The sequence below is a fragment of the Orbicella faveolata genome, unplaced genomic scaffold (assembly GCF_042242905.1).
Source record: "Orbicella faveolata isolate gen_17 unplaced genomic scaffold, um_ofav_v1 contig_12, whole genome shotgun sequence".
Taxonomy (NCBI): Eukaryota; Metazoa; Cnidaria; class Anthozoa; order Scleractinia; family Merulinidae; genus Orbicella; species Orbicella faveolata.
In genome coordinates this window covers 9,846,051-9,860,445 of record NW_028301539.1, presented here as the reverse complement: position 1 = coordinate 9,860,445, position 14,395 = coordinate 9,846,051, and the positions used below count along the sequence as shown (strand labels likewise).

Here is a 14,395-nt window from a genome sequence, read left to right as displayed (position 1 = left end):
TCACTTTTCATATCGCTTATTTTCCCTCTAAAGTGTTATACGAAACCTTTTATTATTAGTATATTTCCCTCATTTTATTCTGTATTACCCATTTCTTGCTGCGCAGGTGAATATTTAGCTGTGATCTACTTGAGAATTACGTCTTGTTTTCTCTGATTATCCATTTCATGACGTAACAGAACTCAGACGCAGACTTGATTTTTATACTGACTCTATGTTCCAAAAGGCATGGAGAGGCGCAATTTGATTACCCTCTTCCAGCAGTTCGGTAAGTTTGTGGCGGAGCGCAAACACGGCGAGCGAAATTGAAGAGAGGGACTTGGTGCGAGCAGCCTTCTGGGAGAAGCTATGTCTGATCGTGCAAAATCATCGCACGCTCACGTGAATTTATAGTTCTTCTTTCACTCAAACAGATAGAAATACTATAGTCATCACATCTTCTTACCTTGGGTCATAGTTAATGAAAAAAAATTGTAAACGAAAGAAAGGTGGGTTTATAGAAAATCTTTCTCTGTGTCGTTGCTATCATAGAATCAAATAAACATTTTGTATCCTGTATAAACAAACGGTACGCTGTCAGTTTGGGCAGAAAGGGTCCAAATTCATACGTGCTTTTCCGTTACGCGTGCAATGAAAAGTTGTTTTACACCAAACAACAAAAACCCAGGTTGACACGTTTATCTATGTTGTTTTGTTGGCCACAATTTCAACAGGTTATTTCAGTAAGTATGTAATATATTGAGACGAGGGATTAAATATCGGATTGATTCTGATTTATAATCTGTCTTGTGAAATTACTTTGTAAAGCTTTATTTGCTAGTCTCGAGAGTTTATATAATACTGTCAGAACTTTCTTACGTCAAAAATCCATCTCATCGTAACTTCGAAAGGCAGCTTATATCGACAGCCGCAGAACGCTAGATTAACTTTACATTCAGCTGCGCACCCAGTTCGTAACAATGTCTAACACCTGCAAAAGATGACGCATTTTGTAGATACACATATAAGACAGCAGGGATTATAAAATTGTTCAGCAAACATGTTAACTGCGGCATTTTATCCTGCGGCATAAACAAAGAGCCATTACAAGTTTCATTGAAAGTTTTGTCTTCCTCTCCGGTTGGTAAGTATATGAAAAATCTCACACTTCATAGTTAGTCCAGTTTGGTAGAGTTACATGCTATAGTACGTGTGCCTCGGTTAAGTTATCTCCTTTATTAGCTAATTTCTGGTATTTAGGATTTAGCCTAAAGTGGGATGAATAGTATGCAATACACATGCAACATGCGCCGTTACAAGTTTTTCAGAAAAGTTACAAGCAGATTTTAGTGAGCACTCTTAGTGAGCACTCGGTATAGGTCAATCTGTTCAAGACCACAAAAATTACTTTCACCACTTAACTGACGATAATAAAAAAACAACAATTGTAATTAAGCCCTAGTAATGCTGGATTACAGCGGTCCATTTTTAAGTAAGCGTCCATGGGCGCTTTATGGAAAAATCAAGCTAAGTACTGCGTGAGTAGTCAAATGGCTGCTGCACCTTTACTACATGGAATTGCAATATGTGGTAAGAAAATGTAATGTAAACCATATTCGTGTTACATGAAATCTAAGGGAGGTTCTAATATGAGAGTTACTAAGCTCGAAAGGCAAAAATATTGTAAACACTTGCAATACCCATATGAATCATGTACGTTCTGATTTGCACTCGACACATTTATGTAGTAATCTATATTTTGTTTTTTTAACAGGTAGAAAAAGGAGGAACACACAACTGGGGACTTTGCACACGGTCATGACTGCTGTTTTCCTTCTTTCGACCATTCAATTCTTTTTGCCTTTCGTTGCATGCATGCGATCAGGGTAAGTTTAATCATAAAATGCATTTTCTCTTCTTTTCATTGTTTTTGTTTTTGTTCATGCTAGAACACCACATACACGAAGGGAACTGTTTATTATTATTATTATTATTATTATTATTATTATTATTATTATTATTATTAATTCTACATTCCATAAGTACAAAAACGAATCCTAAAGCAAACAAGTTATTGAGGGCGAAGGGTATAATTGTTTTAGTATCACCCAACTAGTCGGACAGAAAAGGCAATAATAAAGTTAGCAAATGCAAGTTGAAGAAATATTTATTTGGGAATAAAACGAAAGAAAGCGTCACGCTCGATTGCGCCAACTTCGCCACTCGAGGGCTATTACCAATAGTCCTCTAGTAGCGTAGCCAATTAAAATGCAGGATTTGCATTAGTCCACTAGTTGGGTGATACTAAAGTACGGATAGCAAAGGGTCAGGGCTGATTATCAATATTAAAAACGCTGAAATTATGATAAATTTTGGTTTCTATAGAAACAAGTAAATTTTCTGGTTGTAATGCTTATCAGTAAAAAGCTGTTCAACCGCACAATCTGTGATGTAAAGGAAAATGCAATAACATAACTGAAAAGTATATAATTTTCTAGCTGCGTGGATGGCTATTGCGCAATGGAGGGCTGCCGAAGCAGTTCTGGCTCTGGATTCTCAAACTTCTGCTGGATGTCGGGTTATGACGAGGGTTATTATGAAAGATGCGGTGGCAATAGCGAATGCCGCGCTGCCGTGAAAGCGGGAGGTTCCTGTAAAGCTTTCTCGTGTGCCTTTTTCCGGGCGCCGAACCCGTTCACATCACATGAAAAGACATGCAGTTACAAGATTGCGAGGACGCTTAGAGATTTGCAAAGCGAATGCAGTGCCGAAGGAGCCACTTTCGATTCCTGGGCTCAAGCATATCGGACGAGTGGAGACCTGTACCGCAAATTCGAGCCTTGTACTGGCCATTTGATCGAGGAGAAGACCAAAAAGGTGATCAACTTCTGTTACTGCTACAACTTCTGTGGAACTGGGCAGGTTTACAATGGCTGTGAGGTTGATGGACTTGAAGGCAGATTGGATAAGGGCGCCAACTTGTTTTCTTCTTACAGAGCAATGTATGTTGATAGATTTCTGTCTTATTGTGTACGTGTTTTATTTTATTCTTTATTTTCTTGATTTGTCGTAGCTGTTATTGTTGTTGTTGTTATTTTTTTTTTTTTTCTCTAACATTCATTGATCTTTTGATTATTGCTCAGTACAACTATAGGGCGCTCTCCAGTGGCGAATAGAACTTACGTTCCATTTGATATTTCCCTTGGAATTTCCAGAATTTTCAGTTGAATGGAACACCTTTTTGAAACTAAGAAGTTTTCGAAATTTTAAAAAAATGTCAAACAATTTGCCTCAGTGTTGAAAGTTCCGGAGTTTTTGATTGAATTGAAAGCGCCCATGATCTTACGTTTACTCAAGCATATTTTTTCTCTGGGAGGGGAGTGCTTATTTAACTTTGTAATTCTCCAACTATCTTCAACAACACTGAGGAAGCAAAGTAACAACTTCAGACTAGTGGACAAAAATTGTTTCCGGTAGAAATTTTATTGATAAATGAGGTCCATGCCGATCAATAATCTGTACCAATATGTATGCTGTAAGACTTTTCCTTTGTTTGATTAGATGCAAGATTGACTGCAAACCAGTGGATAAGGTAAAGAATTTATTACCATTCCCTCTGCCCTTTGTTTATAGTAATATGAGCTTAGGAACTCGAGATCTGTATAGACATGGCATGTTTCGTGGATACATTTCTTTCTTTCAGTTTAAGTGGCATGCCTGTGAACTAGCTAGGTGAGACCAAGGCGCATTGACCACTAAAAACAGCATCATTTAAACATTTTGAACGTTGCAGGCAAGAAAAACTAGACTAGTAGAACAAACAAAACAATAGTCGTTTCAACTTGCTTTTTTTTCTATACAGGCCTTGGTCGTTTCAGGGCTTCTGATGTGAATATATTTTCTATATATGAATTATTTAAACAGCTTGACCGTATTTCAACGTTAAGAAACGAGCTGAGTGACGGAATAGTCACCAAGGTGGTTACAATCACTGAGAGGACCACATCCTCACGAACCAGCTCAGCCGGTGGAAGCAGCAGCGACTCCATATCTGCGACTGTTTGAGCGAACCTGAAGAGCATCGTCTCGGTTGACCTCGGTTACTCTAAGAGCACAGGATTTGACTGGAGTTATAGTTCCACCAGCTCCTTCTCTCGGGAGGAGAGTCACCAAGCTCGCATACCGGTCAAACCAGGGGATGAAGTCAGTGTGTACCAGGTGGTTGGGATCTATGACAACAGCGATGGAACAGTTTACACCGTCAACACAAAGACGCTGGTCATTCGAGGAAAAGATGGTACCAGTACCGAGGTTGTCCCAGAATGAATGAGGAAGCAAATAATTAATTGAACTGCAGGGGTTAGAAGATCTTTCACTTGGTTGAACTCTCAACTGTACCAGAATGATTAAAAGAAGTATATATTGACTTTCGACCTTCAAATTGTCCTATTCTTATATGTAAAAATATAGATCACGGCCACACTTTTCTCTCAACTGAAAACAATTTTCATGTGGTACTCGCCCCGAATATATCAAATAGCCTTGATTTGAAGTTCGAGTCTCGTATACTGCTCATATTTGCTGACCATAGACAACCTCGAGCTACTAAATGAAAAACAAACAAACAAACAAAAAACATGGAATAACCCTCCCATTGAAAGTTCAATGGAGTTGTATTTTTTACAGTCAGTTCCCCTAGGCCTTCCTCCGCAAAGTCTCCCCGCGTGCAATATCGACTTTTGCTGGGTAGCAGATAAAATATTGATGGCGACGGCATAAGCATTATAGTTATCATCAGTGGTTTTGAAAGAAGAAAACTTTCATAAAACAAGTGCAATGATCATTGCTTCGAATAGGAGTGAGTGAGTGTTTTACACGCATGTATTAACACCGAGGCTCGCTGTATCAACGCTATATCACGTTAAAAAACCCTCATCAATGCAAAAAAAGTTCTTGAAACATAACAGTAGTATAAAATGAAGGGGTGATCGGATATTGATCAAATAACCACAATCCTACATTCTGCCTGGCCTTGTTCTACCAATTAGCATGTGAGATAACATCTTGATCACTTGACTTAAATCCTGGATTTTGATTGGCCTAGTCCTATATTGTCCCCTATAGTACTCATTACGCGTCGGTGAGTGAGTAACAGAATAAAAAAGCCAAATCTTTTGGGACCAGGATAAGAAAGCCTTGAACTTCGGAGCATTCTAAGAACATAAATATGCCTGTGACGTTGGTGAGCTTTTTAACGGTTTTTGCTTTTGCTCGACACTCAAAGTAATGGAATTATTCCTGAATTATCCCCTTGGTTGTTTCTTATTAGGGTGGCTTCAACACTTTTCCATTTTGTTTAAGCCAGAACAGTCAAAAATACGGATTCACGGCAAAAGTGGGATACCGTAGAATTCTGAAAGTAACGCCTCCCTCCCTCCCCCCGAAAACAACGGTTCCCCGAAAGTAACGTTTTTTTACCTTCCTATTGAGGCCCGAAATCAACGGCCTACCCGATAGTAGCAGCCCTTTAAAGAAGTCACTAAAAGAGAACCATCCTGATCTCAAACACAATGCGGATGGAGGAGCCTGACTACAGGACTGAACAACTGGAAGAGTTATTTGTGATTTCAATTTCGAACTTAAGGTGGCTCGTTCCAGTTATCAGGTTTTTGATGGCTCTTAACTTTGTAAGAATAGAACAAAAAGGCAGACCAGGGCCACCGCAATATTTTTGTAGGTTTGGATTATATAATTTATACTTGACCTAAACCAGCTGTTATTTTGTCGTCAGCAGTTACCATGGCTACATTCCAAAAGGATTTTTTAGACCTGATTTTTCGCTTATGTCACTAATAACTAAAAAATTAACCCACTGACCCCGAGTTTTTTTTTTAATCAGTAACTTTTGGCATCAGAAAATGAAAATGCACAACAATTTTGAAATAATTTTACAGAGCCGATTTCTTGTAAACTTAGAAAAACGACAATTTGCCCAAAGTGCAAATTTCCTTCCGTAGAATTTTTATTATTATTATTTTTTTCTGACATTTCGTTTCAATAATAATATAATATTAAAACATTAAAAAGAAGGTATCACCGGGCTTGTTTTCATGTAAAAGCCTTCACGAGTTCCGTTATTCCCACGCGCGTAGACACGCATTCAAAAATCCAGACTTATAAGATCAGCAGTTGCTCATGAGGTGTTTTGACTACCGCTGACTGCTTCGTGTGCCCGCGCAGGCGAGCGGGCTCCAAACAGGCGTTTTGTTTTGTTTGCTGCTAAAACATCATTTACAGTTGTAGTTGTCGTTAAATACAACCTCTTGGGCTTGCTCTGTAGGGTTTTTATACAAATTCTGGGTAGATTTGCTATGTTTTGCGAGTCCTTTATACGCTCCGGGTGGCTGTCACGATCGATCGAGTTGCCTTTGAAATTTGGGAAACATTGAATTCCCGAAACAATTTTTCTTAAATACACAGAATTGACGAAAGTTGTTCTAGCAGGTAAAGCCTTCTTTATATGCGAATTTCGTCTAAAAAGTACAAAAGTGACCTTGCGCGAAAAAAGTCGCGCGCCGCCATATTTGTTTTGGTCTTTCGGGTTTTAAATCTCGCGGCTCTATCGTGCGTGTTTCCCACGCGTGACGCACGATGGTGATCTACTCCCCGCGGGAGAAAACTGGTACCAGCAACCTTAAACATCAACATCACAATTTTCGTTTACGTTCCAGCACAGCGGTTTAAAAAAATGTTTTTTTTTTTCCTTTGAAATTGCCTTGAAGATGGATGTTTTCGAAGGTAAAAATAAGCTATATCACAAACGGCCCACTAAACTTAGCGGAAACCGAGTTTTACGAAGTAGGCCTCGCGCCACCACATTTCTTGTGAGTTTTGCAAGCTTTAGATCTCGCGCGCCATCACGCGACCCCTCGTGTGATGGCGTGATGCTTCGTGCTGAAGTGCGCGTTAGAGCCCAGGCTTCTCACGGAACAATTACTGTTTTGTGCCACCTTAAATGGCAAGTCTCTTTAGCGAAACATATAAGTTTTCTGATAGAAATACACTTGGGCGCCGCCGAAATAAAATGTGTCATTGATATTATTAAAATGAGATTGACAATTAAGTCATCAAAAAACATGTTTCTGGATTTTGACGGGAAATAGTTTATTATTATTATTATTATTATTATTATTATTATTATTATTATTCAAACGAAGACGTTTTCACTCGACTGAAACTACAGTGGAACCTCTGGTTGCGACCACTTCTCGTAAGCGACCTCAGCGACCAGGTTTCGAAAATACCAAAATTTTCTGAGTCAAATCACTATATTTGGAACCTCTTGTAAGCGAACACCTCTCGTAAGCGACCGCGACCAGTTTTAGAACTAAGATTTTGAAATTTTCTTTTGTTTTTCACCTTCCATAAGTAACCACTTGACAGATAATAGAGCGGAAATTGGATAATAAGGTGTTGTAACTGATTATCGCATTCCTGGGTAGTACAAGAGATGGAAATTTCTCAATGGGAAGTATCGAAATTGACTTTTCACGCGAATAAAACATTTAAAACATGGGGTAAGTCTCTTCAGTTACCATATGCTAATGAGGCAAAATTTTGATCCAATATGGTGTAAGCTCTCGTGAGCGACCACCTCCCTTAAGCAGCCGCCTAGGCTTGACATTTTGGGTGGTCGCTTACGGGAGGCTCAACTCAAATGAAAAAGTATATACTTGCCGGCTTTACAAATTCGACACCTTAGCTGTGTAACTGGAAACTGACGTGGAGAAGCCGAATTCTTTTAATTCTACTTGTTTTTAACTTCACTTGCTTCTCTTCAAAATGATTTTTGCTAGTTGGGTTAACTTAGGCAAGATGCAGTTTAATGTTCGAGGCTTCAGAGATTGGTTGGTTTTAGTATAAAAGCCAAGGTAATCAGCGTGTAATTCATGAAATAGCAAGCAAAGTATTCAACACTAAAAGACTGCAAACAAGTCAGACGGTTTTATTGCATTCCAACACGCCAGTAAATGACTTCCTTTTGGGGTTTTGGGAGTTTAAAACCCGCGCAAGCGGAGAAGTGCCCTGTGCAAGCAAAACTTGAGAGTTACTAACCCAAAGGAAAAAACAATTCAAAAATTTTTCGAGCCCTGGAAGCAGAAGAAAACATGATAAATACTTTAATAAAAAAATCTTGACCGAGGTTTGAGCTAGTAGGCGGCCGCTCTGATAGAAGTGGCCACGAAATAAAGGTTTTATTTACAGTGTTTTACTAACAATACTTTCAGCACTTTGATAACTGGCCGCCTAATAGGGGATGGCCGGTTGATGGGGTGCCACTTAATAGGGAGGGTTCGACTGTAATAGTGTTAACTGTAATAAAATTAAATTTTCGCCTATAACACCGCACATCTCACCATAACATAATACCACATTCACGACTTGGCTCACATGTACTGAGCTCTTTGATTTGTTTATACAGTCTGCTTTGGTTATGGGTAGTTAGGAACATACATAAACGAAACTTTTAATTTTGTGTGTTACGCGTCCGCTTTGTCTGAAACGACTGATGACGTACAAAAGTTTTTAAACATCCGAAAGTTACGGCTACCTGTAAGTAACAACTACCTCAAAGTAGCGGCCCCTTTTGCCTGCGAAATCCGAAAGTAACCGGGGCCGTTACTTTCGGGATTCTACGGTAGGTCTGATAATTGCCCCGCTACTTCAGAGAAGAGTGTCCCGTTTTAAAATGAGCCAACACCACTGTGATGAAATTGCGTGCAATCTGCATGTGAAACTAATTATGCTGGATACAATCGTGGACACCTGCACCTGAAATGCTAGCTTAAATGCTTACATTCTGAAATGTTTTTCCGAATGTCCGAAATAGATAGTGGCCTTTGTCTGCATGAACAGCTGGGAAGTTCTCATCAATACAATACACCGTTATAACTATCATTGTCTGTTTTTCTTTTCTCATTATCATCAGCCTGAAACTGTCTAAATATGTATGACGGCTTATTCTGAAGTTTTATTTGAATTTAGAAAGCAAAAGAACATAGCTGTAGTTAATATGTTCCTTTCCGAACATTATTTATCGACAATTTCGGTGCATAGCCCAACTTCCCCGTTTTCTACGTACGTATAATATTCTGGTGCTACTTATGATAGCGCATGTGCATAGAGGATAGCATAGCATGGGCAATTATCGCGCTTAACCGATACTAACACCAGGTAAAGCCAGAGGGTAACAACAATACACGATGTTGACGGAAGCAAAATTGCCTAACATTTCCGAGGTTTAAAAATAGATGAGTAACCAGGATAACACATTTTGAAAAATAGAAAAACGATCTCTGGTTAAAAATTTGTTTTAAAAGGAGCTTTCGACTACCAGTCTGTAGTCTTTAACGAGTAATAGCTAGAAAACGCGAACGTTGAAATATATACTAAGAAAAGTGTGAAAAAAACAAAATTATAATAAAAACAATAGAAATGCTTGTGTGCGAGTAAAAAATGCTAATGTGAGGTTCAAAATAAAATTGAATATTGTCTTGGTAATTGTTTCGCATTATTGTCAGCATGGTTCGTAATTGCTGTGTGCCAGGATTCCAAAGTTTTTCTAACACGGTAATTTCCCTTGTCAATCACATTAGCATGTTTTTACTCGCACACAAGCATTTCTATTGTTTTTATTATAATTTTGTGTTTTCACTCTTTTCTTAGTATATATTTCAACGTTCGCCCTTTCTATCTATTACTCGTTAAACACTACAGACTGGTAGTCGAAAGCTCGTTTTAAACAAATTTTTAACCAGAGATCGTTTTCCTATTTTTACAAATTTCCGAGGTATTAGAGAAAAAATATCAAGAAGAAATATATTATTTTGTCTCTATGCAATCACCATAGAATCGACCTTTAGCGGGGTAGATAGCGGATGGGTGCTTACTCTGATGGAGTGAAGAATATAATAAAAACTGCCAGCCAGAAAGTCCATAAAGAAAAGCGTCACTTTGCTAGTTAAATACAGCTGAACTTGGATATTTTGCAAGAAAGGGCAAAACGCACACTTATACTCTGTGAAGTATGTCAATAAAGTTTTATACCAGGCAGAACTCAACTGAAATGTCGTGTTAGCCTTCTGTCATACATTCCGGTGTTAATATGAATCATTTAACTCTTATATTTTTGAGATATTTTTATGTATTTGATTAATATTTACTGATATGAAAAGTGCACATCACATACACCTACATTTACATATTCGCATCTCAGTTCCTATTAATTCTTCCTTACTTCTACATGTTAATGTAGAATTGATAACGCTGATACTGAGCGCAGCAATAACACGAAGCTTGTTAAAAAAAGAAAAAAAAAACTGGATTTGTCCTTGCCCCATTCCATATTCTGAGCTGCAAATGTACACATTACAGATTTATTTGAAAGGTACTGGGAACAATTTGATATGAGTTCCTTTTTTTATGGCACGTGGTGTTTCCATGGCAACCACATATTGACAGGTACTATTTTCCACATTTCGAATTGTCTTTTGTTTTTTAAGAGTGTGTCTATGAGAAGACCAGGCAAAAGGTGATACAACAAAAATTACCTTTTCTGACCTAAACTCGCCACAAATGTTGGGTTTGGTGAGTGAATGATTATGGCAGAGACAGTAAGTCAAAATACTTTATTCGCTTAAAGTTAAGGGGACCCCCTGCAAAAAAAAAAAATGGCCACTTGACACTAATCTATGCATAGTTAATTAGCTGTCGTCTGTTTAGTATTTCTAAAACAACAAAGGCCATGTGAAAATGAAATCCACGGCGTCGTGTTCTGCAATTATCAGTCTCAAAGTGCAAATATTCATTTTGAATAGGAAATTTGTTTGTTATTCATGGTTCCTTCATTAGTAAGTTACATAAATGCTTAGCTAGTTAAGTCTTGATAAAACTGCAGAAAAGCGGCTTTTGTGTCTTAGTGAATGTTCAAGAAATGGCCATGAATCATAAAGACCTATGAAAAGAATACGCCAGCGCAGAAAAAAATATAGAAGGTTCCAAACATTTTATGGCATTTTTGGGAACTTAAGTGACTGCTCTCACCATCCATGTTAGAATAATGTGCCTTTACCGTTGCTCATAGCAGAAATTTGACGTGAAACGAAACGTGTTCATTTGAACATAATCGAAAGCGTTCCTAAAACACTAAAACTAGTAATAGTTATCAATAAAGCTACCCCCGCTTTCTTTTATTTCTGCTAATTGGAAACGTGACAATAATATTGAACAGTTTTATATGAACTATTAAACACTCTCTCAAAGCATGTACAACAGAGCAGTTTACCATATCTCGTTAGAAAGGACGCAAAAAGTACTTTCTGGGAAAAAAAAAATATAGGTTGCCTTCATGGAAACCAATATTTCTTTTACAAAAATTTCACTCAATAGAACTTTGTAAGGAAAAAAAAGGTTAAAAAGTTATAGCGAAACAAAAAATTAAGTCAAACTACTCTGCTTTTCGAATTTGATGCTTAAACAAACCATTTGTCTTGATATATGAGCAAACGTATCTCGAAAGCAGAACGGAAGTCGATTTTTTTTTTCGAGACGTAAACAGAAGGTCCGGGTTCGAGCCCTGGCCGGGGACATTGTGTTGTGTTCTTGGGCAAGACACTTTACTCTCACAGTGCCTCTCTCCACCCAGGTGTATAAATGGGTACCGGCGAACTTATTGCTGGGGGTAACCCTGCGATGGACTAGCATCCCATCCAGGGGGGAGTAGAAATACTCCTAGTCGCTTCATGCTACAGAAACCGGGATAAGCTCCGGCCTGATGGGCCACTTGGCTCGCATACAGACTTTACCTTTACTATAAACAGAAGTATAAGAAGTATCGCGTTATAGTCACCATATATGCAAATTAGAGTCAAGCTTTTTGACCTCAACGAAAATGCTACAAAACATTTACATTTACATTTGGATCCCTGCAAAGTCACCCAACCCGCACATAAGCTCTACGCCACGTAAGATTACTCAATACAAATAAGCGATACGAATAAACGAGATGCCAAAGCTGGCGATCGGAAGGGTATTAAGTTATTTAGTTGCAATTGAGCCATGCCACACTGACCTCGAATTTCTAGTATACTTCAGAATTTCTTACGATACCTTCTGAGTTGTTTTTCTCCCAAAATCCGTCTTCAGGATCTTTGAAATCTTTTTCAATTTGTCCTAGATGAGAATCTCGGCCATTTCGAAGCGACTTTATTTGATCGCACTAAAATCGTCATAATGCAGGCCATATTGCATATTGTAATTGGAGTGTATTTTTCACCTTGAAATGTCTCTCGAAGATGGCGAAATGCGAACTCGTGGTTCGGAGACCTTGAAATGCTGCTCGAAGATGGCGAAACGCGAACTCGTGGCTACAGGAACCTTGAAATGCTGCTAGAAGATGGCGAAACGCAAACTCGTGGTTGCGAGAACCTTGAAATCAAGAGTAGGCTCGATTTTACAGCCGTTTTGTGAGCCCGCGTTCCTTGCCCTACATTACCCGAGACCACCGTGCGCGCTTAGTTTCATCAAATCCAGAACGCTTTGCATACTACCAACACATTTCTTACTTTTTTGAAATTCCTTGTATGTATACACGCGGGGAATCCTAGGGTGCCTCCTCGGGCCAAAACCCTGCGGGGGCAATAAACGGCGGCTCCTTGGATAACAATCACGTGATATGACATCACAACTCCATGTTGTTTGCCTCATAGACCATAAGAAAACCGTTTTTGATTAGGTATGATTCCGACGATAAAATGCAAGTTGTGTCGACTTGTCTTTAATTTATTGTTTCTTTTTTTTAATAGGAAGAAAAGGTTCAGTAAGAGCTCCTAGTGCAGGCAACACGCAACTTCACAAGAAAATTAATTTTTACCTTTCATCATCTATCTTTTCGCGAAACAATAAGTGTATGGCAGTTAAATAGTCCATATTTTGTATAAAGTCGTCGTTTGTGAGCGTTAAATTATTAGTAGGCTTCAACCTTCTGGACTCAAATGTGAGCAGCCTCGAAAGCTGTTTCCCTGCTCTTTAGGGGCGTCATAATTCTGAATAGAGCAGCTGCTTGTAGAAAAAGCCATCAAGCTTTTTCTATTAAAACGAATGGCTCTTTACTATCCAGAAGGACCATCAAATGGTTAAAATCTCGATCCAGTCATCTGCTGATGTTTTGTTATAATACCTACCTTTGTTGATGGCTTAAGGATAAAACTGATAACATATCCATAGTAAAGAAACTGTCTTGGCTTGAATATTGCAATGTGTTTTCTTTATTAATTTTAAAAGAATAAAGACAGCTGAGTTTTCTCTTCTATTACATTTGTTGATTTTCACAAGAGTACCATTTATATTCAGAAAGAAGCATCTATTACCTGTAAGTAGTTCAGTTTTCGTTTACTTTTGCTCGGTTTTTTACCTTACAAAGACGGCTTGGTGTACCAAATGCTCGAATTTTTTTACAATGCACGTAATAGAATATATATCGGTCAAGTGAAAAAGATTTTGCCGAGTCTGCCTAGTTCAGTTCGGGCTGTTTCCATTCTCCGTCGTCAACCTAATGATTGATCACAAGTAATTTTAAAATTATAAAGCCAGTTTTTTTCTCCAACTATGTTAGAGGTTGATGAAATCTACTACATTCGAAAACGATCAGTGTCTGTTTACTGAAAGACCTTCGTGTGAATATCGAAGCGTCTGGGAAGTTTCAGCACCAAGAGTAATTACGTCTTTTTTTCCATTTCCAGTTTGAATGTAACTAACTGCTGCTGTAGACAGCTGATTCGGACTTTCCGTAGGCGTCACAAAACTGATGAAGATTAAAACTCAAGAAACCATCAAATAATTCTTTAAAAAAGAAAAATACGAGAGTTCATTTCTAATCGAAAAAAAAAAAAAACATCAAGCACGTCTAACAATAGCTAAGTGACTTTTTCGAGCAATGAGGAAATCGTAGGTTGACAAACTACACCAGAGTTAAGTTACTTTCAATATAATCTTTTAAGACTATACGTCACTCACTGCAGGAACTTTCCTTTGGAAGATGATTTCCTGAAGAAAAATTCGTATTAAAGAAAAACTTAATGACAGTGGGGAAGTTGGCGGTCAAAAAATCTCATTTTGTCGCTTCAATGATAAAGTTCCATTGTTTAATTTCATTCGGAAAATCTCATTTCAAGGTTACAAAACTAATCAGTCCCCTATAGTTAGCGCTGAGAGACGGTATCAAATATTCTCAATTTTTGGCTTGAACATGAATTCAGAAACAGTAAAAAAAAAATAGTTATCAAGACGAAAGGAGCAATGCACGTTTTATGTTCAACCCATCGTTGCTGTCGTCTAAGATTGAAACAGCTGTCTTTAA

At 38.2% G+C, this 14,395-nt stretch overlaps 1 pseudogene across 1 annotated transcript; it reads left to right on the top strand.

The window, feature by feature from the left end:
• Nucleotides 1–1,457: 1,457 nt before the first annotated feature.
• LOC149116514 (uncharacterized) lies at nt 1,458–4,545 on the top strand (annotated as a pseudogene). The gene is made up of 4 exons (XR_016205749.1): nt 1,458–1,865; nt 2,478–2,981; nt 3,541–3,571; nt 3,904–4,545. The product of XR_016205749.1 is annotated as an uncharacterized LOC149116514 (transcript).
• The last annotated feature ends 9,850 nt before the right edge of the window (nt 4,546–14,395 follow it).